At 43.1% G+C, this 25777-nt stretch overlaps 1 pseudogene; it reads right to left on the bottom strand.

Annotated features, from left to right (window-relative positions):
- Window positions 1-218: 218 nt before the first annotated feature.
- Window positions 219-25406, bottom strand: LOC145343543 (carnitine O-palmitoyltransferase 2, mitochondrial-like; annotated as a pseudogene).
- Between the last annotated feature and the right edge of the window lie 371 nt (window positions 25407-25777).

Genomic DNA, 25777 nt, shown 5'->3' with positions numbered 1-25777 from the left:
ATCCCTGTCTTCAGTTGTATATAACCCTGTGGGAATTTTAGAGGAGGGCTATCCACTTGGAGTAAAGGCACTTCTCAATTTCTGAGTGCTGCGGAATATCACCACGGCTATCCAGCACATCAAATACATAAAATTTACCATTTCTCATCACCAGCAATTGTTTGGGTTGCTCCACTGTCAGAAATTCATTTTTATTTTGTCTTTGGATCGTGGTGGTGTTAGACATGTTTAGACGTATTGAGACAAGCACTGCTCAGGTAGGCTCCACACCAGGAAATTCTGGAGGGAAGCCAGCTGACCAAACTTTTGAAAGTATCAGTCTCACTGCAATCTATTTCATGTGAAATATATCTGACTTCAAATAATTGCTCTTCAGTGTTTTGAGAAATCTTAAAGCTAAGATGACCAAATTTGTGGCTCGAACGAGTTGATTATTGTATTCTGGCTTGGGGTCAAAATGCATACTGAGGAAACAATTGATATTAAAAACAAGAGGTTCTCTTGCTGTACCAGGGAGCTGAAAAAGAGGACATGATAAAAAAGTTACCTTACATTTTATCAGGAGCTGATGGTTACTATGACGAGAATGCCAAGCAATGCTCTGCCTACTTCGCATTAGAATTTTCTTTTCTCCAACTAAAGCTGGTTCTGTTCAATTGACTTTAAAGGTTTTACGCTGTGGAATGATGGAAATGATTCTGTTGCCTATTATTGAATTGACCGAGCAAACATGCAAGATTTCAGAATCTCTGTTACTCCCATCAGCATTCAGAGAAGGGGACATTAATGAATGCTAATATAGGCTAAGTACCAATGTAGTCCAATGCAACAAATGATAAGAAACAGATAAGTTGAATTACCATGCAAACAAGCAGAACAACATTTGAGTTATCCATTAAGCAGAATTTTCTGATACCTGCATGACAGCTTTCTGATGGCACTGGTGCAGACAGCAGCAGAAAATGTTTTTTAAATCAGACTTTCACCCAGGAATGATGGTGGACACTGAGAAACAACTTTCTCACATAATGAATGGTTCGGGTTTGGAATGTATGACCTGAAAGTGTGGTGGAGGCAGGTTCAGTTGAGGCATTCAAGAGCACATTATGATGACTATTTGAATACAAACAAGGTATAGTGTTAGGGACCAGGTCAGAAAACTCCAATAGCTCAACTGTCTCAGCAGGCTAAGGAAATTCGGCATGTCCACAACGACTCTCACCAATTTTTACAGATGCATCATAGAAAGCATACTTTCCAGATATACCACAGCTTGGTATGGCTCCTGCTCTGACCAAGACCGCAAGAAACTACAAAGGGTTGTGAATGTAGCCCAGTCTATCGCACAAACCAGCCTCCCTTATCCATTGACTCCAGCTGCACTTCCCACTGCCTTGGAAAAGCAGTCAGGATAATCAAGGGCCCCACACACCAATAACATACTCTCTTCTACCTTCTTCCCGCAGGAAAAAGATACAGAAGTCTGAGATCATGTACCAACCGACTCAAGAACAGTTTCTTTCCTGCTGCCATCAGACTTTTGAATGGAGCTATTATATATTAAGCTGAGCTTTTTCTGCTCCCTAGATATGACAGTAACATTATATTCTGCACCGTTTCCTTTCCTTCTCCCTAATGCACTCAATGAACAGTATGTTTGTCTGTTCAGGGTGCAAGAATAATCCTTTTCACTGTGTCCCACATCTGAAATAATAAATCAATTCAAAACCAAAGTATGTTATGAAGTTAGCCCAGACCCAAATGGTTTTTGATTTTGGCAATATGACAAGCATGAGGTTTTCACCCAGATATGATTCGATTGATCCACTAGGAAATGTTTAAAAAAAACTTTATTTAAGAACACAGTGAGAATAGAATAGAAAGAATGAGTATAACTTGTACCAATTTTAAATACTTAAACATGACAAAGTATATTTTTAGCAGCTATTCATCCTGATATTCATCCTGATGGAGTTCAGTTGCGAGTGGTGTGCCTCAGGGATCTGTTTTGGGGCCACTGCTGTTTGTAATTTTTATTAATGATCTGGATGAGGTGGATTAGTAAATTTGCTGATGACACCAAAGTCGGAGGTGTGGTAGATTGTGAGGAAGGGTGTCATAGTTTGCAGGGAGACTTAGACAGGTTGCAGAGCTGGGCCAAGAGGTGGCGGATGGAGTTTAATGCAGAGAAGTGTGAGGTAATTCACTTTGGTAGGAATAACAGATGTGTCGAGTATAGGGCTAACAGGAGGACTCTGAATAGTGTGGATGAACAGAGGGATCTAGGTGTATGTGTACATTAGATTCCTGAAAGTTGGGAATCAAGTAGATAAGGTTGTTAAGAAGGCATACGGTGTCTTGGCGTTTATTGGTAGGGGGATTGAATTTAGGAGTCGCAGCGTCATGTTGCAACTGTACACAACTCTGGTGCGGCCGCACTTGGAGTATTGTGTGCAGTTCTGGTCCCCACATTATAGGAAGGATGTGGAGGCTTTGGAGAGGGTGCAGAGGAGGTTTACCAGGATGTTGCCTGGTATGGAGGGGAGGTCCTATGAGGAGAGACTGAGGGATTTGGGGTTGTTTTCACTAGAAAGAAGGTGGCTAAGAGGGGATCTTATTGAAACATATAAGATGATTAGAGGTTTAGATAGGGTGGATGCTGATAGCCTTTTTCCTCGGATGGAGGAAGCTAGCACGAGGGGGCATGGCTTTAAATTAAGGGGGGGTAGTTATAGGACGGATGTCCGGGGTAGGTTCTTTACCCAGAGGGTGGTGAGGGATTGGAATGCCCTGCCTGCTGCAGTTGTAAATGCGCCTAGTTTGGGGGTGTTTAAGAGATCCGTGGATAGGTTTATGGATGAAAAGGGATTGGTTTAGGTTAGAGGGTCATTGGTTTTTAACTGGTCGGCGCAACATCGTGGGCCGAAGGGCCTGTTCTGCGCTGTAATGTTCTATGTTCTATGATAGTTCCAATTTAAGCAATATCCCCACTGATATAAATCTACTTCAGAACCAATTAGCATCAAAAACAGATGTGTTCACATGGATGCTAGATTTCCAGCCTTTTAACTCTTCTGGACATATACAGAAAGACAGATACAGAAGTGCCTTCTGGCCCCCATACAGCAATTTCCAGAGAAGAATATATCATTAAACAGTAGATTTTCAGAGAAATAAACATAGGCTCTGGCAGATCCCAGTCTCCAGACTTCAGAGAGACTCAGAGCTATTCCTTCTTTCTCTAGCTCCCAGAAAAAAACAACCGAGCTGGGCTTCTCTCTATGAGTCTAGTCCTGCCCAATCATATGGCTTTACCTGTCAATCAACCTAATCAAGCCCTGCTCTGAAAAACCCCAAGGGAAAATGCAAAAATAACAACGTTGTATTAGTCCAGATTAAAACAAACATTTTAGCAATTAAGATCAATTATGCTACTTCAGTAATAACAGGGCTGCCAGATCACAGCAAAACGAAACTTATTATAAAAGAAACTGCTAAAACAGATCCTCACAAGGAACATGACCCAAATACATTTCTTAAAAACATAGCCCATTTCTGGTGTGATGCTGACCGCCCCAGAAATCCGGCGCTCGTAAATTGACACCGGTTGTGAAAACTGGCACAAAATGCGCTAAGTGCTTTATGCCTGATTTTACCAATGAAAACAGGCACAATGTGATGGTAAAATCATCCCCTATATATTTTACATCAGGTAACCAGAATTTTTTGTGATTCTTGTATGGTGTTCCTAGATGAAATAATCTTCCCAGAATTTTCTATTGGAAATGTTGATGTCTTCTGTGTTAGATGTCCATTGTAAGGCGGTTCTATTTTGTTGTAAGGTGTAAAATGTAATTGCTGTAACTAATTTCAAAGTACAGGTTAATTACTGTATTTTTGATCTAAGTAGAATTTTATAATTTCTTCCAAAAGATATGACCATCTTGCAAGTCCTTTCCTACTCCAAACGTGTTCACATATTACAACCTTGAATATACATTGTCACCTGTCAAAAGAATAATTCTTTTTATTAATAAAGTTAAAGAAGCAAAGAATCAGCATTAAAATTATCTGAGTATCTTACCACTAAAGTAACTTGTATGTTTATTCTTTCGGTTAAATAAACCAGTTCCTTGTGTCGTGTTTTGCCAACTCCTGTTTCAAAACTCTTAGCAATATCTTGTGTTTTCCTGTATCAGAGAGAACAAATGCAGATGTCTTGAAACATTTGGTTAACCCAAATAGCATTTAAATTTAACTTGTGGTGGGTGGGCAGTCATTCAATATTTTAATATGTATTTTGCCGAGACAGAATTTGTATATAGGAAGTGCAATTTGAGAAGTTACAAGAAAATATACAGATCATTAAGACCAATCAACCCATCTCATTTCATTCATCAGAAAGTTCCTAAAGTCCCCTAGTAACAATACCCAATTGTTCCTTAAATGATGTTAGAATTTCCATCTTCAGTCCATTATCTTACATTGAATTTTTGGCTCCTATTAAGGTCAGGAACAGAGGTGGACTGTTGAATGTGTATGTTCAGTCGGTGTCAAAGAGAAGTTTTGAGTCTTGTATGTTTGAACATTCAATGTTATTGATAACAGATAACTCTGTAAATATATAGCTCTGTGCCAGGATAACTATTGCAGTCATATAAAGAAATTAAAATGTTAAAATTTGATCAGAATTTGAACTCCTAAATTGAAATACAGTAGGAAATCATTTTTAGCTTCAGTTAACTTTTTGATTCGCAATGTCGTTCTATGGGACTCAGTTATTTGTCTACAAAAAATGCTGTTCAAGAAGCTACTTGAACAACACATATTTAATACATGTGTGGATGTGTGCATTTGTATCCTGAACCATCTTGTAATTCAAGAGTCCTTATGGACTGCAGTCGTTCAAAAAGTGGCACAGTGGCACCTTCTCAAGAACCTGCATGAATATAACACAAGAGATTAGTGAGCAAAAATTACAGTTCATGGTATAAGGGGTAATGTATTGATGTGGATAGAGAGCTGGTTTGCAGGCAAGAAGCAGAGAATGGGAATAACGGGAGCTTTTTAGAGTGGAAGGCAGTGACTAGTGGGGTACCGCAGAGTTCATTGCTGGGGCCCCAGGTATTCACAATATACGTTAATAATTTGGACAAAGGAATTGAACGCAATATCTCCAAATTTGCTGACGACACTAAGCTGGATAGCAGTGTGTGCTAAGTGAGGAAGATACTAAGAGACTGCAGGGTGACTTGGACAGGCTGGCAGTGTGGGCAAATACTTGGCAAATGTGGTATAATGTGAATAAATGTGAGGTTATCCAATTTGGTGGCAAAAACAGGGAGGAAGATTATATCTGAATGGTGGCAGTTTAGGAAAAGAGGAAGTATAATGTAACCTGGGTGTCATAGTGGAACAGTCGCTGACAGCTGGCATGCAGGGCCGGCAGGCATTGAGGAAAATGTGAAAATTAAGTTATATCAACTATGACAGACAGCTCTGTCAGCAAGAGTGGAAAGTGTCTATGTAAAGCCAAGACCTGCGTGAGGTCAGAGTTGCTTATTCAGAGAAGTGACTAACTATGTGTCAGTTTCTTAAACATTGTGTTTCCAGCCATGGCCTTGGCCACAGGATGATCCAAAGACAAGTACAAGAACAAATACCAAAAACAAGATATTACCTGTTAAAAACCTGTTTAAATAAGTTTAAAGCACTTTGTTCTTTGTAGAACTGTTTAAAGCATTTATTGTATTTACTGCTTTAAGAATTCTGAGGGAGTGGTTAGAAGGAGTTGTGGGCCAGCCAGCTTTAAATCAGCGCCAGGTTTAAAAGGAGGCCTGGTGTAGACAGCGGGCAGCGTCTGAGCGGGCAGTGGAGTGAGAGGGAAGTAGAGTGAGCAATTAGGGCTTAATATCAAAAGGGCTGGGGAGAAAAAGGGCCAGGTGAGTTCGTGTGGAAATTTTCAACATTACTACAGTGAATAATGGAGGGGCATGTGATGTGTGGTTTCTGTATGATGTGGGAACTGGTGGACCCCAGGGTCCTCCCCGGTGACCATGTCTGCAGTAAGTGCAGGTTGCTGGAGGAGCTCCAGCTCAAGGTAGATGAGCTGGCCTCTGAGCTACAGACACTGAGGCTCATCAGGGGGAGAAAGGGTGCCATTGTCAATGGGGTGCAAGAGACATCCACCCCGCCTAGACTGGCTAACTCTAAGGGTCAGGAACAAGAGGGGGCTGCTGAGAGGAGGAAGGAGGGTAGGGAGAGGAGGCCTCAGACTCTCAAGCTGCATAACAGGTTTGAGGTTCTTGCTTCCAGTCTGGACGAGGACGAGGGAGGTGAGGTCGGTACACGATACAGTGATGCAGCAGGACATAGGCAAAGAGAAGGGGAAAAGGAACGTAGTAGTAATTGCGGATAGTGGGGTGAAGGGTATTGACACTGTCCTTTGTCATAATGACAAAGTGCACAGAAGGGTGTGTTGTCTGCCTGGTGCTCGGGTCCGGGATGTCACATCTGGGCTGCAGAGGAACCTGGAGTGGGAGGGTGAGAATCCGGTCGTTGTGGTTCATGTGGGTGCCGACGACGTAGGCAAAATGCAAACTGAGGATCTGGGGAGGGAGTATGAAAAGCTGGGAATGGAATTAAAAAGTAGAACCGACAAGGTGGTCATCTCTGGGCTACTGCCTGAACCGAGTGCAGACGGGCGTAGGGTTGATAGGATTAAGGAAGTGAATGGGTGGCTCAGGGATTGGTGTGGGAGGAATGGGTTTGAATTTATGGGGCATTGGCACCAGTATTGGGGTAGGTGGGACCTGTTCGGGCGGGATGGGGTTGGTCTGAACCGTACTGGGACCAGAGTGCTGGCAAATCGTGTAAAGAGGACTGTAGACAGGGCTTTAAACTAATTGGGGGGGGGGGGGGGGGAGGGTGTGAGGGTAGGTGACATTACGGGGTCTAAAGTTAAGGAGACGGTACAGGTAAGGATAGAGGCCGAGGATGTCCCAATAATAGAGGGAGTAAGGGGCGTGAGTATGGTTGGTGGCGTTCCAGCAAATAAGGTCCAGGTGAAGGCTGGGATGAAGGCGCTTTATCTGAATGCGCGAAGCATTAGGAATAAAGTGGATGAGTTGATGGCGCAGATCGACACAAATGGACATGATCTGGTGGCCATTACAGAGACGTGGCTGCAAGGTGACAGGGACTGGGAGCTGAATGTCCAGGGGTATCAAGTGTTTAGGAAGGATAGGCGGGAGGGAAAAGGTGGGGGGCGTAGCTCTGCTGATTAAGGATAGCATCAGGGTGGTAGCAAGGGATGATATTGGAGCCAAGGAGCAGAATGTGGAATCGTTGTGGGTAGAGATTAGGAACAGCAAAGGGAGGAAGACGCTGGTGGATGTTGTCTATAGGCCCCCCAATAATGATCTGGAGGTGGGGCGGGCTGTTAACGCGCAAATAAGTGCGGCGTGCAGGAATGGGACGGCCGTAGCTATGGGGGATTTCAATCTGCATATTGATTGGTCGACCCATGTTGGACGCGGTGGGCTCGAGGAAGAGTTCTTGGAATGCTGCCGGGATAGTTTCCTCGAACAGTGTGTGTTGGAGCCGATGAGGGAGCGAGCTATATTGGATCTGGTGCTATGTAATGAGGCGGGTAGAATTAGGGACCTTGTGGTGAAGGATCCTCTTGGGGAGAGTGATGATTGTATGGTGGAGTTTCTGGTGCAGATGGAGGAGGAGAAAGTGGGTTCCCGGACACACGTCCTCTGTTTGAATAGAGGGGAGTACGGTAGGATGAGAGAAGAATTGGCGAATGTGGACTGGGGGAGCGCGTTGGAGGGAGGGTCTGTTGTGGAGCAGTGGAGGATCTTTAAGGAGATCTTTCTTGGTGCTCAGCGGAAATTTATTCCGATGGTCAAAAAGGATAGTAGGAGGAGAGGTAATAAGCCATGGATAACGAAGGAGGTGAAGGAAAGTGTTAAATTAAAAGCAGAGGAATTTAGAGTAGCTAAGGGTAGTGGGCGAGAAGAGGATTGGGAGAGGTTTAAATGTCAACAAAGATTGACAAAGAAGTTGATAAAGAAGGGTAGGAGAAACTATGAAGCTGGGCTAGCGCTTAATATAAAAAAGGATAGCAAGAGTTTTTATAAATATATAAAAAGGAAGAGGCTGGCTAGGGTGAACGTTGGTCCCTTAGAGGATGAGAAGGGGGACTTAGTGGTAGGGGATGGGGATATGGCTGAGGTCTTGAATAACTTTTTTGTTTCAGTCTTCAGGGAGGAGGACGTGAATAATTTGCCGGATGTTAGAGATGGAAAGGTGGTAGGACTGGAGGGTCTCAATGACATTACTGTTACTAGAGAGGTGGTGCTCGACAGACTGGAGAGGCTGATTGTGGACAAGTCCCCAGGACCAGATGGAATGCATCCGAGAGTCCTGAAAGAAATGGCGGAGGTGATAGTGGATGCCTTGGTGGTTATTTTCCAGACGTCGCTGGATTCCGGGGAAGTGCCGGAAGATTGGAAAACAGCTAATGTTACGCTGTTGTTTAAGAAGGGTGCCAGGCAAAAGGCAGGGAATTATAGGCTTGTTAGTTTAACATCTGTTGTAGGTAAAATGTTAGAATCCGTCATCAAGGAGGAAATAGTGAGGCATCTTGAGGGGAACTGCTTGATAGAGCAGACGCAGCACAGTTTCGTTAAAGGGAAGTCGTGTGTGACAAATTTACTGGAGTTCTATGAGGATGTGTCTAGGGCGGTGGATAGAGGAGAGCCGGTGGATGTGGTCTTTCTTGATTTTCAGAAGGCGTTTGACAAGGTACCTCACAAGAGGTTATTGCAGAAGGTCAGGGGGCATGGAGTTGGGGGTAGGGTGTTAGCGTGGATGGAGGACTGGTTGTCAAAAAGGAGGCAGAGAGTGGGGGTCAATGGGTGCTATTCGGATTGGCGGATGGTGACTAGTGGAGTGCCCCAGGGGCCGGTGCTGGGGCCTCAGCTATTTACCATTTATATAGATGATCTGGAGGAGGGAACCGAGTGTAGGGTGTCGAAATTTGCTGATGACACCAAGATTGGTGGAATGGCAAAATGTGCGGAGGGTGGGGAGAGTCTACAGAAGGATCTAGATAGGCTGGGCGAATGGGCCAGGAAATGGCAAATGGAATTTAATGTTGGCAAGTGTGAGGTGGTCCACTTTGGTAGGAAGAATGGTAGGAAGGATTATTACTTACGTGGAGAAAAACTGCAGCAGGCGACGGTGCAGAGGGACCTCGGGGTCCTTGTGCATGAGTCGCAAAAACCCAGCTTGCAGGTGCAGCAGGTGGTCAGGAAGGCAAATGGGATGCTGGCCTTCATCGCGAGGGGGATTGAATATAAAAGTAGGGAGGTCTTGCTGCGGCTGTATAGGGCATTGGTGAGGCCGCAGCTGGAGTACTGTGTGCAGTTTTGGGCGCCGTACTTACGCAAGGATATTTTGGCCTTGGAAGGAGTGCAGAGGAGGTTTACTAGGCTGATGCCGGAGTTGAGGGGGTTGAGCTATGAGGAGAGGCTGAATAAATTAGGCTTGTACTCGTTAGAGTTTAGAAGAATGAGGGGAGATCTCATTGAGACGTATAAGATGATGAATGGGATGGATAGGATAGAGGTGGAGAGACTCTTCCCGCTCAGAAAGGATAGCAGGATAAGGGGGCACAGCCTCAAGATAAAGGGGGGGCGATTTAGAACAGAGTTGAGGAGGAACTTCTTCACTCAAAGGGTGGTGAATCTCTGGAATTCTCTGCCCGTTGAAGTGGTGGAGGCTACCTCGCTAAATATTTTTAAGACACGGGTTGATGGGTTTTTGATAAGAGAGGGGATTAAGGGTTATGGGGAGAGGGCGGGAATGTGGAACTGAGCCACGACAGATCAGCCATGATCTTATTGAATGGCGGGGCAGGCTCGAAGGGCTAGTTGGCCTACTCCTGCTCCTATTTCTTATGTTCTTATGTTCTTGACATATTATGCTAATGATGGATTAGAAGGAGACAGTTTCTATTGGATAAGAAAGGATAATAAACTATGCTATTATTGGTGAACTAGGTATGTAAATTAAAGATTAAAACGTGGCTCGTTTTGCATCTGCTGTAATGAAATAAAACTGCAATACATCTGTATGAATCAATAGAACACCCAGCAGTGCATCCCACTGTATGTGTGTCCTCCTTGTGCACAAATAATAAAGCTTGGAAGTTTGAGAAGGCATGCTGGCCTTTATAGCAAGGTTTTTGAGTACAGGAATAAGGATGTCTTACTGCAGTTATGCAGTGTGACTTTGGTGAGGCCACACCTTGAGTATTGTGTGCAGCTTTGGTCTCCTAGTCCGAAGAAAGACATTCTTGCTATTGAGGGAATCCAGCGAAAGTTCACCAGATTGATTCCTGGAATGGCAGGACTGACATATGAAGAGAGACTGGATCAACTTGGCTTGTACTCACTGGAATTGATAAGAATGAGAGAGGGTCTCATAGTAACATATAAAATCCTGATGGGACTGGGCGGGCTAAATGTGGGAAGAATGTTCCTGATGTTTGGGAAGTCCAGAACTAGGGTTCACAGTCTAAGAATAAGGGGTAAGCCGTTCAGAACTGAGATGACAAAGAAGTTTTTCACTCAGAGTTGTGAACCTATGGAACTCTCTATCACAGAGAGCTGTTGGGCCAGTTCCATTAGATATGTTCAAGAGAGAGCTGGATGTGGCTTTGTGGCTAAAGGGACCAGGGGGTATAGAGAGAAAGCAGGAGTGGTATACTGAAAGTGCATGATCAGCCATGATCAGACTGAATGGCGGTGCAGGCTTGAGGAGCTGAATGGCCTACTCCTATACCTATTTTTTTCTATGTGTCTATAAATAAAGAAATATAACATTTTTCCACCAGTGAGTGTAAGAAATGATGGAAGAATGCTGCAGACATTGTTTGAACTCAGAAATTTGCACAGTTATGGATTATTATTTCAAATCTTGACAGCATTCACCTGGATTATCTATCACTTCACAATTAGTTGCTAATAACGCATTAATACATACGATGCGTATTGGAGATGTAATACATGGAATAGACTTTGCTTAAAAACAAACAGAACTTTATTAATGATGTGTAATGTCTTCCATGGCTGCTTCTTCTCTTTGGTTCTCATGCTAGGTCTATTACAGCATTTCCATTGCATACATTAATACAGCAAAATTCCAGTGAGCCAATAGGAATAAATACATATACGTAATCTTACTAATTAATGGTGACTGACTTATTGACTATTGTTCATGTTAAACTTGTTTGGGGATATTCAGTTTCAGGGGAGAGGTAAGATTACGTATTTGAAGATGCCAGAGGTTTCCATCAATGTGAAGAAGAAGATGCCAGAGGCTCACCATTAACTGTTCTAAGAGCAACAACCTCCAGACACCTCACTAATTAATGGTGACTGACTTATTGACTATTGTTCATGTTAAACTTGTTTGGGGATATTCAATTTCAGGGGAGAGGTGAGGTGATCTGAAGGTTGTTGCTCTTAGAACAGTTAATGGTGAGCCTCTGGCATCTTCTTCTTCACATTGATGGAAACCTCTGGCATCTTCATCTTCCCACTGACATCATCAGTAGTTGACATAGGAACTAGAGGGTGTCTCTCTGTTTGAACAGGAGGTTGCTTTCCTCAATGGTGACTGGTAGTATACAAGTTGTGGGAAGGTTCAAGTCAGGACTTTGTAAGTCTGATCCTGAAATTTCAACAGGCTCCAGATTTGGCAGATCTTCCAGCCAATAACTGGTCTCCATGTCTCTTCCAGATAACTGGTGTGGTCTGGACAGTGTAAGAGACAGGTCTAGTCTGCACAACAGGAATATCTTGCAATTTGGAAAGACAGAAATCACACCAGTCACTTCTGGGCAAGTGAGAAAGTGTGGCAGAAACCCATTTCTGCCCCATTGAGTAGTTCCAAACCAAAACTTCTTGTCCTTGATGAAAAACCCTGTGTTCCAACTTGCCTTTCTGCCATTCCATTTGTGCTTGTTGTTGCTGTTGCATAATCTCATTAGTTTTTGCAAGTTGCCAAAGATCAAATGTGGAACGTAGTTGCCTTTTTATCATGAGAAAGGCAAGAGAGTTCTTGGTCATGGAATGTGTGGTATTTTGGTAGACCAACAAGAATTTGTTAATAAACGAACCTTGTTCTTCGGTTCCTTTCAAGGTGTGTTTCGAGGCTGGGACGAATTGTTCTGCTGGTCCATTAATAGCACGGTGATATGCTGCAAATTTAATGTGTTGAATACTATTTTCTTGTTGGAAATTCTGAAATTTCTGCAAGACCAATTGACAATGTTGCTTACCAGCTGTTCAGAAAATCCAAAGTGACTAAATACTTCTCCTAGCTTCTCAATAGACCCCTCAGATGACGTAGATGTTATCACAGTCACCTCTGGCCATTTGGTGTGAGCATCACCATCACTAAGAATATATGTCCTTCGAATGATCCTGCAAAATCCATATGCACTCGTTGCAAAGCCTCTTCAGGCCAATCCCATTGACACAGCAGCAGAAGGGCATCAGGTTTCTTACCTTCACACAGGAAAATCATATTCTGGCTTCCATCTCAATTTTCACATCCAATCCAGGCCACCAGAAATAACTACTTGATATTTCCTTCCTGCATTCGATGCAATGACCCTTATGTAACTTCTCTAACACCTGCTTCCTCAATGCTGGCAGAATGATCACTCTGACCCCCAGTAGAAGACATTCCTGACTGTATTGACAACTCCATTCACCTGGAATGCTAGTGTTTCAGATTAGTTATTGTTTCCAAATTATTTCCTCATGAAAACATACCCATCACTTCTGAGAGGACTGGATCATTCCAAGTGTGTTTTTCCACTTGTCCAGAAGTGACAGGTGTGATTTCTATCTTTCCAAATCACAAAATATTCCTGTTTGAGCAGTCCGACAAACTACTATCCATTATAGTGTAAACTTGACTATTGGTACATAGTGATGTAAATATGTGCAGACAAAAGCAATGCCCATCTTTACATTCTACTTGCTGCAAGTGACAGAATTCCCATGTGTGGCACACAAATGCTAGCAAGTAGATGATGATCCATCAACAATGTAATCCCTGTGTCCCATACAAGACATGATAAAATTTCTTTACTCGCAAAATAATTCCCAGTGCTTTCCATTTAATCTAGGCATAGTTACTTTCAGTTTTGCTCAAAGACCAAGAAGCAAAAGCAATAAGTCTTTCTTCACCTGATGGCATGATGTGGGAGACCACTGCTCCTACATTACAAGGGGATGTATCACAAGTTAATTGTGAGAGTATGATAGGATCAAAGTGTGTGAGAGCTTCAAACTTCAGTAATACTTCTTTGCCTTGCATGAAGGCGTTATTGCATTGACCTAACCACTTGTTCTGGCACTAGAGATTATGCAGTGGTTTCAGACTTGTTGCCAAGTTTGGGACAAATCTTCCATAGCAATTTAATATCCCAAGAAGGAACATAACTAGTAATATTCTGAGGTGCAGGCACCTCTGTAATGGCCTTAACCTTATTGAAGACCAATGATTTGTGAAGGCTGGTGCTGTCAATCATGTGTCCCAAATTCCCAACGGAGGATTGGAAAAAATCACATTTGTCCTTAGAGACTCTCAGACCATAGTCTTCCAGTCTCTGCAGAATGACATCCAAGTTTTGAAGGTGTCCCTCTTTGTCTCTTCCAGTGACTAGGATATCATCCAGAGAGCACTGGACTCTGCTTGGTCCACTCAGGATCTGATCCATTGCTCTTTGAAGCAATGCAGGAGTAGACATGATGTTAAATGATAATCTTGGGTTCTGGAACAAGTCTGTCTGTGTCAAGATTGTGAGAAATTTGTATGACTTCTTATCCACATTTGTCTGCAAGTAGGCCTGGCTCAGGTAAATTTTGCTGAAATGTTGGCTTCCTGCCAATCCTGCAAACAGGTCATTAATGTGAGGTAATGGGTACTGTTCAGCACATAACGCTGGATTTATGATGACCTTGAAGTCTCCACAAATCCTTACAGATCCATCTTTCTTGATGACTGAAGCAATAGTTGTGAACTATTCACTGATGCTGACAGATTCCTGAACTCCAATTTTCATAAGTCAATCCAATTCAGCCGCCACCTTCGGCCTAATGGCATATGGTACAGACTTTGCCTTCAAGCATTTTGATTGGCTTCTGTCTTTAATTTTCAGTATGTTTCATGCTCCATAACTCTACATCAAAAACAGCAGTATGTTTCTTTAAAAATTTTTGTGAGGCCTGATTCTCCATTGGTCATTATGTTGACTTCAATCCAATTCAGTCAAATCTTCTCCAGCCAGGTATGACCCATCAATGCTGATACCAAAAGAGAAAATGCTGAAAAATCTCAGCAGGTCTGGCAGCATCTGTAAGGAGAGAAAAGAGCTGATATTTAGAGTCGAGATGACCCTTTGTCAAAGCTTTGTCATCTAGACTTGAAACATCAACTCTTTTCTCTCCTTAAAAAATGTTGCCAGACTTGCTGAGATTTTCCAGCATTTTCTCTTCTGGTTTCACATTCCAGCATCCGCAATAATTTGCTTTCATCAATGCTGATAGTTGCCCTTCACTACATGTAGAGACAAATCTGCTGTTTGCCCATTGATTTGCACAGTCACTTCAATGCGGCCATTCACCCCCGTACATCTTCAGCACTATCCTTAATGTCTCAAAGGGAATGTGTTGGTGTTTCTCATTGCAGATAATCTCAGACACTAAGATCTGCGACGGTGCAGAGGGACCTCGGGGTCCTTGTGCATGAGTCGCAAAAACCCAGCTTGCAGGTGCAGCAGGTGGTCAGGAAGGCGAATGGGATGCTGGCCTTCATAGCGAGGGGGATTGAATATAAAAGTAGGGAGGTCTTGCTGCAGCTGTATAGGGCATTGGTGAGGCCGCAGCTGGAGTACTGTGTGCAGTTTTGGGCGCCGCACCTGCGCAAGGATATTTTGGCCCTGGAGGGAGTGCAGAGGAGGTTTACTAGGCTGATACCGGAGTTGAGGGGATTGAGCTATGAGGAGAGGCTGAATAAACTAGGCTTGTACTCGTTAGAGTTTAGAAGAATGAGGGGAGATCTCATTGAGACGTATAAGATGATGAATGGGATGGATAGGATAGAGGTGGAGAGACTCTTCCCGCTCAGAAAAGACAGTAGGACTAGGGGGCACAGCCTCAAGATAAAGGGGAGGCGGTTTAGAACGGAGTTGAGGAGGAACTTCTTCACTCAAAGGGTGGTGAATCTCTGGAATTCTCTGCCCGTTGAAGTGGTGGAGGCTGCCTCGCTAAATATTTTTAAGAAGCGGGTTGATGGGTTCTTGATAAGAGAGGGGATTAAGGGTTATGGGGAGAGGGCGGGAAAGTGGAACTGAGCCACAACAGATCAGCCATGATCTTATTGAATGGCAGGGCAGGCTCGAAGGGCTGGATGGCCTACTCCTGCTCCTATTTCTTATGTTCTTATGTTCTTATCTGCTGCCCCAGTGTCAACTTCCATCTTTACTGGCTGTCTATCCAGTAGTGGAGAGACCAAGTATCTATGTGTAATACAAGCGATGGCTAGCACGCTTAGTAATGATTCCCCCTCTGACTGTGTGTCTCTTTGCTCTTCTCAACCCTGTTGTACAACATGGACATTTCTATTATTTTGTTCAAATGCTGTCTTGATTAGTTCTTGCTTCTTATTTTCATTCATTGCTTGCTTTTTTTTCCTGCAGGCACATGCTCAATATCCTTTCTTCCACATCTTCAACAGTCAATGGGGGTGATTTTCCCAATTAAAAACTAAGTGTCCAACAATACCTGGCTCACAAATGACATGGAAATGAAGATTTGAATATTGTAATCAGCCTTATGCTGTTTCCTGGTGCAAGGTTGATTACACCATGAAAAATAATGTGGGAAAATCCCACTTCAGCCCTCCCACTTACATTTCCATCCCACTCTTTATACGAGCATTCAGCAGCAGAATGCCCTGGCTTTTCCACACCAGTAACATGTATGAGTTTTGGTAGCTTTGAGTGTCAATTCAGTGTCCAATCTGTGTATCTGAGTACACAAACTTAATTGCTGGGTTTCCTTTGCACTAATTTGCATAGAAACAATGATTTCAATGGCCTTCTGCAGAGTAAGATTGCCCTCAGTTAACAGATGATTTTGTGTCACTTCCCTGCACAGACCACGGGCAAATCTGTCCCAAATGGTGTCATTCAGCACATCTCTGAACTCACAATATTCTGCAAGTCTTTTGAGCACTGCCATGAATTGCATGAATGATTCCCCCTCCTCTTGGTTTCTTTTATTGAAGCTAAAGCGCTCTGCAATCACCAGAAGTTTTAGTGTAAAATGTGCTTGCAGAATGTTCACAACCTGTTTATGTGTTTCAGTGCAGGTTTGTCCACTTGCACTAAACGATGAAAGAGATTAGAAGTTTCTCTCCCCATTATGTTCAAGAAAGTGGGCACCATAATCTCTTCAGCTGTTTTGTTTGCCTGCGCAAAGTGATCAAAACACTTGGTATCAGAGCCCCATTGCTCCCCATTTTCATCAAAAGATTCCACAATTCTAAGAACGCCCATGATTTCTTAATGGGTTTTCCATATGCACAATTTGCAACTGTGTTTCCAACTGTGTATCTCAATTTTCTTACACACAAGGTACCTAGCAAAGCTTCAGCCTCCTATTTATCATAGCCAGCGTATCATTGCAGAGTATAATTTATTAATGTTCATCTGGTCCATTTGTCTCTATACATTGTGTGAACGTTTTCTTTTTATTTCATTTTTCCTCAGCTAATTTCTGCTTCCCAGGTGACCAGCAAATGCACATCTGTAGTCCTTGTCACCAGAAATTGTTGTGTATCCGAGGCTTGATACATGGGACAGACTTTGGTTAAAAATGAACAGAGCTTTATTAATGGTGCGTGATCTCTTCCATGGTTGCTTCTTCTCTCTCTGTTTCTTGTGCTAGATCTATTACATCACTTCGGTGCACATATTAATACAGCATAACTCCAGCGAGCCAATAGAAATGAATACAAATACATAACAACACACACTTGATTTCTATCCAAATTGAATCTGTATAGAATCATAGAATCATGCAGTGCAGAAGAGGCCCTTAAGAACATAAGAACATAAGAAATAGGAGCAGGAGTAGGCCATCTAGCCCTTCGAGCCTGCCCCGCCATTCAATAAGATCATGGCTGATCTGTTGTGGCTCAGTTCCACTTTCCCGCCCTCTCCCCATAACCCTTAATCCCCTCTCTTATCAAGAACCCATCAACCCGCTTCTTAAAAATATTTAGCGAGGCAGCCTCCACCACTTCAACGGGCAGAGAATTCCAGAGATTCACCACCCTTTGAGTGAAGAAGTTCCTCCTCAACTCCGTTCTAAACCGCCTCCCCTTTATCTTGAGGCTGTGCCCCGTAAGAAACACATGACCTCCCACCTAATCCCATTTACCAGCACTTGGCCCATTGCCTTGAATACAATAGTGTGCCAAGTGCTCATCCAGGTACTTTTTTAAGGATGTGAGGCAGCCCGCCTCTACCATCCTCCTAGGCAGAGCATTCCGGACTGCCACCACCTTTTGGGTAAAAAGGTTTGTTTTCACATCCTCCTAAACCGTCTGTCCCTCACCTTGAACCTATGTCCCCTCATGACTGATCTTTCAACTAATGGGAACAACTGTTCCTTATCCACTTTGTCCATGCCCCTCGTAATTTTGTGTACTTCAATCAGGTCACCTGAAAGTCTTTAACCTGTGCTTAACCTCTCTCCACTCATACTGTCTGTGCATTTAAGACTTGATTATCTGTAAAGACTCATATTCCAACCAATATTTTGTAAATTGAGTTTGTGTCTTTATATGCCCTGTTTGTGAACTGAAATCCCACCCACCCGATGAAAGAGTAGCATTCCCAAAGCCAGTGGCTTGTGCTACCAAATAAGCCTGTTGGACTTCAACCTGGTGTTGTGAAACTTCTCAGTTGATTGATAAAGGCAAATGTCCCATATACCTTTTCTCACCACCGTACTAACATTCCCCAGTGAATAACATGGGGTGGTGGCATGATCACAATACAATAGTCAGTGGAAAAGCCAGGAGTATTTCTCCTAGCTTAACAAAAGTATTGTAACCCCTGCCAATGCACTATGCTTGCTGTCCCTGCAGGTTTATCCCTAACACCCCCCCATCCAGGTACCGTCAGGCTAGCTCAGAGTATTAGCTGGCAGATTTTCTATCCTCCCATTACTGGCGAGCTACAGTGGAGCATCCATTTGACACACGTAACTTGTAACTCTCAAATTCTATTAACATCTTAAACCTTCAATAAGGTCATTTCTCAATTTTCTATAGCAATGGGAACACAAGTCAAATTTATATTACAAGTCCTATTAATTTAATCCCTAAAAATTGAAATTGTAAACTATTGCTACTTCCAGTATAGTAAGGCATTTTTGATGTTGTTATTTCTGCTGCTCTTGTTATGCCTGATCATTATATTCATACACGTAGGCTGTAATTTATCTTTTATATTCTATCTGTCAATTCTTTTTTCCTTGATATATTTGGATCATTGCAATATATTTTTGAGGTACTATACATGATGTTTCATGTGCTGTACAGCTCCTACCTGTAGTCATCTTCTTCCAGTGGCCTTTGAGCAGCTAAATAATGGCAAATACTATCTTTAAGTTTGGGGATAGGCAACCTGAAGAAAGATATCATTAACTCTTTTTTAAGTTTATTTTTTCATAATTGCGATGCATGCAGGAGACAGCTTACAACCAGATTAGATCTACAATATACAATAGCAACAATGTTTATTTCAATATTGTCCTTAATGTAGTAAATTGTCGCAGAGGCCCTTAATGGAAGTATATTCAGACAAGATTTTACACCAAGCTACATAAGGCATTATTAGGACACATGACAAAAAGCATAGTCAAAGAGTGGCTTTTAAGGAGCTTTCTACTTATCTTCCTTATGAGGAGAAAGAGAGGCACGGAGAAAGGAGGAGTGGTTTAGGGAAAGAATTTCAGATTTAAGGCCTGGGCAGCAGGAGGAACAACCAACAGTTCTGGAACAATGAGAATTGACGACATATAAGAAGTCAGGATCAAGGAAGCACAGAGATTAGTGAGGGCTGGAAGAGGATACAGAGAAATGGAGGGACAAAAGCCATGGAGAAATTTGAAAATGGTGAACATGTTAAAACTGAAGAATTGCCAGATTAGAAAACTATGTAGGTTAGCAAGCACAGGGTGATGGACAAATGCAACTTTGTGCGAGTTAGGATATAGCCAGCAGAGTTCACAGAGGGTCAAGTTCAAAACAGTGTGCTATCATTAGTTTAACTGTGAAACATTGCCTCACGGATCACTGCACATCAACAAATGAAGAATCAATGCACTGAACTAGGAGAACAATCTCTCTGACTGTATATTCTCTTCATAATTGCTGATTTGTTAAAATGACCTCCTCCCTTCTTTGAGCTGAATGATCTAATCCTACAGCCCAGCAAATGTTCCAGCTGAATTAATTCTCATTCTTGTACTATTTAACTTGTCATGTTGAGGCCAGACTGAATTCTGCTCTGAATAAATTTCTGCCTGCACCAATCTGGATTCCAGGGAGCATGGGCTGTAAGCAGACTCAGCATAATATCAGTCTTCCCATGTGCTGCATATATTGTGGTGGGAGAAGTCCAGGAGCGTAGGAAATAAGAGTCAACAAGTTGCAGTAGCTGCATCACAATTGAGATGGAATACTTACTCAATAGAAACCTGCAGGGACTGTCAAATATCTGCCACATACTAACTTTGCTTTGATTTAATTTGGTGAATTATTGTCACATATATTAGCATACAGTGAAAAGTATTATTTCTTGCGTGCTATACAGACAAAGCATACTGCTCATTGAGAAGGAAACGAGAGAGTGGAGAATGTAATGTTCCAGTCACAGCTAGGGTGTAGAGAAAGATCAACTCGATGCAAGGTCAGTCCATTCAAAAGTCTGATGGCAGCAGGGAAGAGGCTGTTTTGAGTAAATTGGTATGTGACCTCAGGATTTTGATTCTTTTTCCCGACAGAATAAGGTGGAAGGGAGAATGTTTGGGGTGCATGGGGTCCTTAATTATGCTGACTGCTTTGCCGAGGCAGCGGGGAGTGTAGATAGAGTCAGTGGATGGGAGGTTGTATGATGGATTGGGCTACATTCACGACCTTTTGTAGTTTCTTGTGGTCCTGGCAGAGCAGGAGCCATACCAAGCAGTGACACAACCAGAAAGAATGCTTTCTGTGGTGCATCTGTAAAAGTTGGTGAGAGTCATAGCTATCACGCCAAATTTCCTTAGTCTCCTGAGAAAGTAGAGACATTGGTGGGCTTTCTTAACTATAGTGTCGGCATGGCGGGCGGACAGGACAGGTTTTTGATGATCTAAAACCTTGAAGCTCTCGACCTTTTCTATTTCGTCCCCATTGATGTAGACAGGGGCATGTTCTCTTCTGCACTTCCTGAAGTCACACCCCAGCGAAGGTTACCATTGACCTCAAAGGTTTTGTTGTTTTGATTTTCTGAGCACTTTCACAACACCTTGGGAGTCAGCAACTTTTCCATATAACATTCCATTCAGGAAGTATGTAATCATGATTCTATAGGGAGGCGCTGGCCTAGTGCTGTTATCAGAGGAAGCCAGTTTGTTTCCAAAGATAGTTGCATTTGATTTCAACATGAGCCTCCGAATGTCTGACCGGAATTTTCCAGCCCTTCATACCAGCAGGATCTTCCTGTCCCGCCGATGCGAACAAAAATTTCAATGCTTGCTGACCCCGCCACAGAGACACTGCCACTGAGGGGCAGAAACATTACAGCCTGTACTCACTCGTGCTATCACTCAGACTGCCTATTTCCACCTCACTGACACCTCTTGACTTCGCTCTTGTCTCAGCTTATCTGCTGCTGAAACTCTCATTCATGTCTTATTACCTCTAGACTCATTTATTACAATGGTCTCCAGGAAGGTCTCCCCAAAGTGGGCATGAACCTGGTTTGCATGCATTAGCATGAATTTTAATACTATTAACCCACCCCCTGCCATATCTTGATGTCCCCTCCCACCCTGCCAGATATTGGCACCGCGCTGATGTGACATCAGGTTAACAGGTTCACGTAGATGTGTCTAGATCGCTCATGATTTTGAACGCTTTTATCAAATCACCTGTTAACCTTCTCTCCTCTAAGAGAATAGACCTAACTTCTCCAGACTTTCTACATAAATAAGGTTCATCAACCCTGAAATTATTCACATGAATCTTTTCTGCAACTTCTCTGAATGCTTCACATTCTTCCCAAAGCATGTTGCACCCAATGAAGCTAAACCAGTGTGTTATAAATTGATCATAACCTCCTTGCTTTTGTACTTCCTCTTCCTTGTAGGTCAGGTTGGTGTATAGCCAGAAGCAACAATTCCTACGGTGGCGCAGTGGTACAGTGGTTAGCACTGCTGCCTCACACTGCCAGGGACATGTGTTCGATTCCCGACTTGGGTCACATTTAGTGCAGAGTTTACACGTTCTCTCTGTGTCTGCGTGGTATTCCTCTGGGTGCTCCAGTTTCCTCCCACACTCCAAAGATGTGTGGGTTGAATAGTGAATTGCCCATTGTTGTTAGGGGGATTAGCAGGGTAAATACGTGGGTTATGGGGATGGGGTCTGGGTAGGATTATTGTTGGTGCAGGTTCAATGGGCCGAATGGACTGCAGGAATTCTATTCTTCTATTCTATTTGGTGGATTAGTGGTACCATTGCTTGCCCTCATCTCAATGAAAGAGACAGTGCCCACCATCATTGGAACAACCAAAACTAAGGCTATGACGAGCAGCAGGGTAGAAACCATCACAGATGATGATACGTTCCTATATTATCCACTTTCACCTAATCTCTACTGATTTGCAAGCTGCAGATGGTCTACTTCTGCATCTCTTACTGTCCCCTACTTTCCACAGTACAACCCTGATCTGTGCCTTACTCTTTTAGATCTCCAAGAACTGCAACCTGTCCAGGCAGCTGTGGAAGAACAAGAAGTGGATGAGCTCTCACACATGCAGCTATATCAGCTCAATTCCTAACACTCCATATTGTTTAAGCACAATCACATTTTGTGTGACAGCACGGTTTTCATTATATGCATTATATGCAGCATGGTGGAACAGTGGTTAGCACTGTTGCCTCACAGCACCAGGGATTCGCCTTCAATTCCAGTCTCGGGTCACTGACTGTGTAGAGTTTGTACATTCTCCTCGTGTTTGGTGGGTTTCCTCTGAGTGCTCCAGTTTCCTCCCACAGTCCAAGGATGTGCGGGATAGTTTGAGTGACCATACTTAATTGCCCCTTAGTGTCAGCGGGATTAGCAGGGTAAATATGTGATGTTACGGTGAAAGGGCCTGGGTGGGATTGTTGTTGGTACCAGTTCAATGGCCAGAATAGCCTCCTTCTGCAATGTAGGAATTCAATGATGCTGTTTGTGCTGTGTGGAGTGTGAACTGGACTTTTGAACATATGGTTAGCAGTAGGTCTCATTGCACACTTGGAAGGAATAAGGTTATAACGTATGGAATTGATACAAAAAATTAATTTAAAAAAACAGTTCTCAGTAAAACCAACAGTAAGTTGCATTTCCCGAGTGCAAAAATGACCAAGCATAGACATGGTCAGATCCCTCCACATCAATGTGACATTGCTGATAGAGATTACATTCAGAAGTCACCATCCTGGGGGTCCTTACAATGACAACTCACACTCAAGTACAATGCTAGTTTGGATAAGCAAAACCACAATCTGGTAAAGGAACACACACAGTCCCAAATCTTATCTTACTGGTTGCAATACACTGACCAAGCAGTTTGACCAACCCTAGTCTATCAAGAATAAATTCAGAAAAACATTTCTTAGAATTTGTATAGACAACCTAATTACTGTAGGAGGGTCTTCACACCTAATATGGAATAATGATTAGGGGGTAGTCTATTATTGAACGAATGACTGTCTTCCACACCATTTTCTAATTATACAAAATCAAAATTCCATTATCTCTACATAATTTGAATTATCAGACTTTGTTATAATCATAGAAACCCTACAGTGCAGAAGGAGGCCATTCAGCCCATCGAGTCTGCACCGACAACCATCCCATCGGGGCCTTATCCCCATAACCCCACATATTTACCCTGCTAATCCCTCTAACTTATGTATCCTGCAACACTAAGGAGCAATTTAGTATGGCCAAGACACCTAAGCCACACAACTTTGGACTGTGGGAGGAAAGCAGAGCACCTGGAAGAAACTCATGCAGATATGGGGAGAATGTGCAAACTCCACACAGACAATGACCCAGGCTGGGAATCAAACCCAGATCCATGGAGCTGTGAGACAGCAGTGCTTACCATGGTGCCAACATGCCAAGAGCACAGTAGGGGTCACCTCCACAAGAGATCCACACTAAACCTGACAAGTCTCACACTCTCAGTAGTCAATGATACTTTGATATTTGATCAATATCTGATTTCTCTTTTTTAATGTCTAGTACTGTATCAAGTAAAAGAACTATATTTGGGGTTCCTGATATCTCTTCAGGATATTATTAAGCGTAGCAATTTATGCTCTGTATATAACTACCAAGTTGCACGTTTTCCATATTAAAGTGATGTATTTACTTAAAATATAAATTGTCTCATTTAACCTTCTGTATCAAACACTCCACAAACCCAATTTCTATTCCGTCTGGTGGGGGAATAATTTCTGAGGAGTTCTCACCCGACTCTTCGATATCTGGGAAATTACAGTCTAGCTAAAAAAAAGTTGGATTTTTAGACTACTGGGAGGATGGTATATCCTGGACTGATCCTCTTGCTTTGTGGGGTGGAGGTGGGGGGCGGTGGGGAGTGGGGAAGGTTGGTTGGTTGGACTCTGCAGAGCCAGATTACATGTCCTGAATTCTAGCTCCCTATTGCTGAAATAGAGGGAAGTTATTTAGTGATACATCAGATCCTATTGACTTCATATAAAAGTTACAATTGTGAAAACATCACAATCTCCAGTTGGTCATGTGGTTGAAAAATAGCTGGCACAGCAGAATGAAGGCATTATGACTAAGATAGCAAACATTGGTGCATTGAGTATGGTCACATACTAGATATTGAGGGGGTGGAATTTCTTCTATTTGCGATGCATCTCATGCTTGGCATGTGGCGCTTGCAAAGTGATGTATAGTTATGGCACCCTATACATGCAATTCTGGTAAAGCTGCATGTTTATTTTGCCTGCTTCTCTCTGGCAGAAAATGATGGACTCTATGCAGCTGTCCTTGTACACCAAATCTTAGTGTTTCTATATTCAAAAGTGAATGGCAAACTGGGAGATGTTGCAAATATTGCCTACTCCTGCTGAAAGAAACCCAATACATTAAGGATCATGACCGTGGTCAGCTATTAGCAATGCTATTCTCATCCTGCTCTGAGGCTGATATTCAGACTGCAAAGTGGTGAGGTTTGATGCACTGGTAGCAAAATAATTCCCTAAATACCCTGAGCAGAAATGTTCTGCTGAAATCCTTTCTTCCCAGAGCTCCCCCTCCCTCTTTGAGTAGTTGAGAGTGGCACAGCGTCTCACAGCGCCAGGGACCCAGATTCGATTCCCATCTTGGGTCACTGACTGAGTGTAGTCTGCATGTTCTCCCTGTGATTGTGTCCTCGAGATGCTCCGGTTTCCTCCCGCAGCCCGAAAGATGTGCTGGTTAGGTGCGTTGGCCATGCTATATTCTCCCTCAATGTACCCAAACAGGTACCGGAGTGCGCCAACTAGGGGATATTCACAGTGACTTCAGTGCAGTATTAATGTAAGCCTACCTGTGACGAATAAATAAACTTTATTTTAGTTTGTCTTGTCCTTTGCAGCCATTCTTTATTGTCTCTCGCTCACTGCAGATTAAGGGACATGCAAACAACTGCACCCATGCTGGGAACAAGTGTTTTGCCAGAAACCTTGAAGTCAGGACCAAGGACCTCAGCACATTCTACACCACTGTAGAAATAACAGTACAAATCTCCAAGTGCAGCTGCAAACTAAGCAGCACTATTCAAAATCTATCACCAACTCACCTGAAAGCAGTCAATGATTCCTTTAAATAGCACTAGTGGTGTGTGGGGATCTTTCTGCTGCTGAACACATGGTGGCCATTGAGCAGCAGCAGCAGAGCTGAAATGGGCAAGTTTATGAAACCTGGGAAGGTGGTCCTGGTGCTGGCTGGACACTGGGCGCAAAGGTGTCATCGTGAAGAACGTCAATGATGGAACATCTGAAGTGGTGGAGGCTGCCTCGCTAAATATTTTTAAGACGCGGGTTGATGGGTTTTGGATAAGAGAGGGGATTAAGGGTTATGGGGAGAGGGCGGGAAAGTGGAACTGAGCCACGACAGATCAGCCATGATCTTATTGAATGGCAGGGCAGGCTCAAAGGGCTAGATGGCCTACTCCTGCTCCTATTTCTTATGTTCTTGTGTTCTGACCGACCCTACAGTCAAGCCCTTGTCACTGGTATAGATTGTTACCCTCACAAAGTGACTGCCAAAATGGGAGAGAAGAAGGTAGCCAAGAGATCCAAGATTAAATCCTTTGTTGAAGTATGCAACTACACCACCTGA

The sequence above is a fragment of the Carcharhinus amblyrhynchos genome, chromosome 5 (assembly GCF_965287045.1).
Source record: "Carcharhinus amblyrhynchos chromosome 5, sCarAmb.v2.hapA, whole genome shotgun sequence".
NCBI lineage: Eukaryota > Metazoa > Chordata > Chondrichthyes > Carcharhiniformes > Carcharhinidae > Carcharhinus > Carcharhinus amblyrhynchos.
Note: the sequence above shows the minus strand (reverse complement) of the source record. Positions and strands in the feature narration are given on the sequence as shown.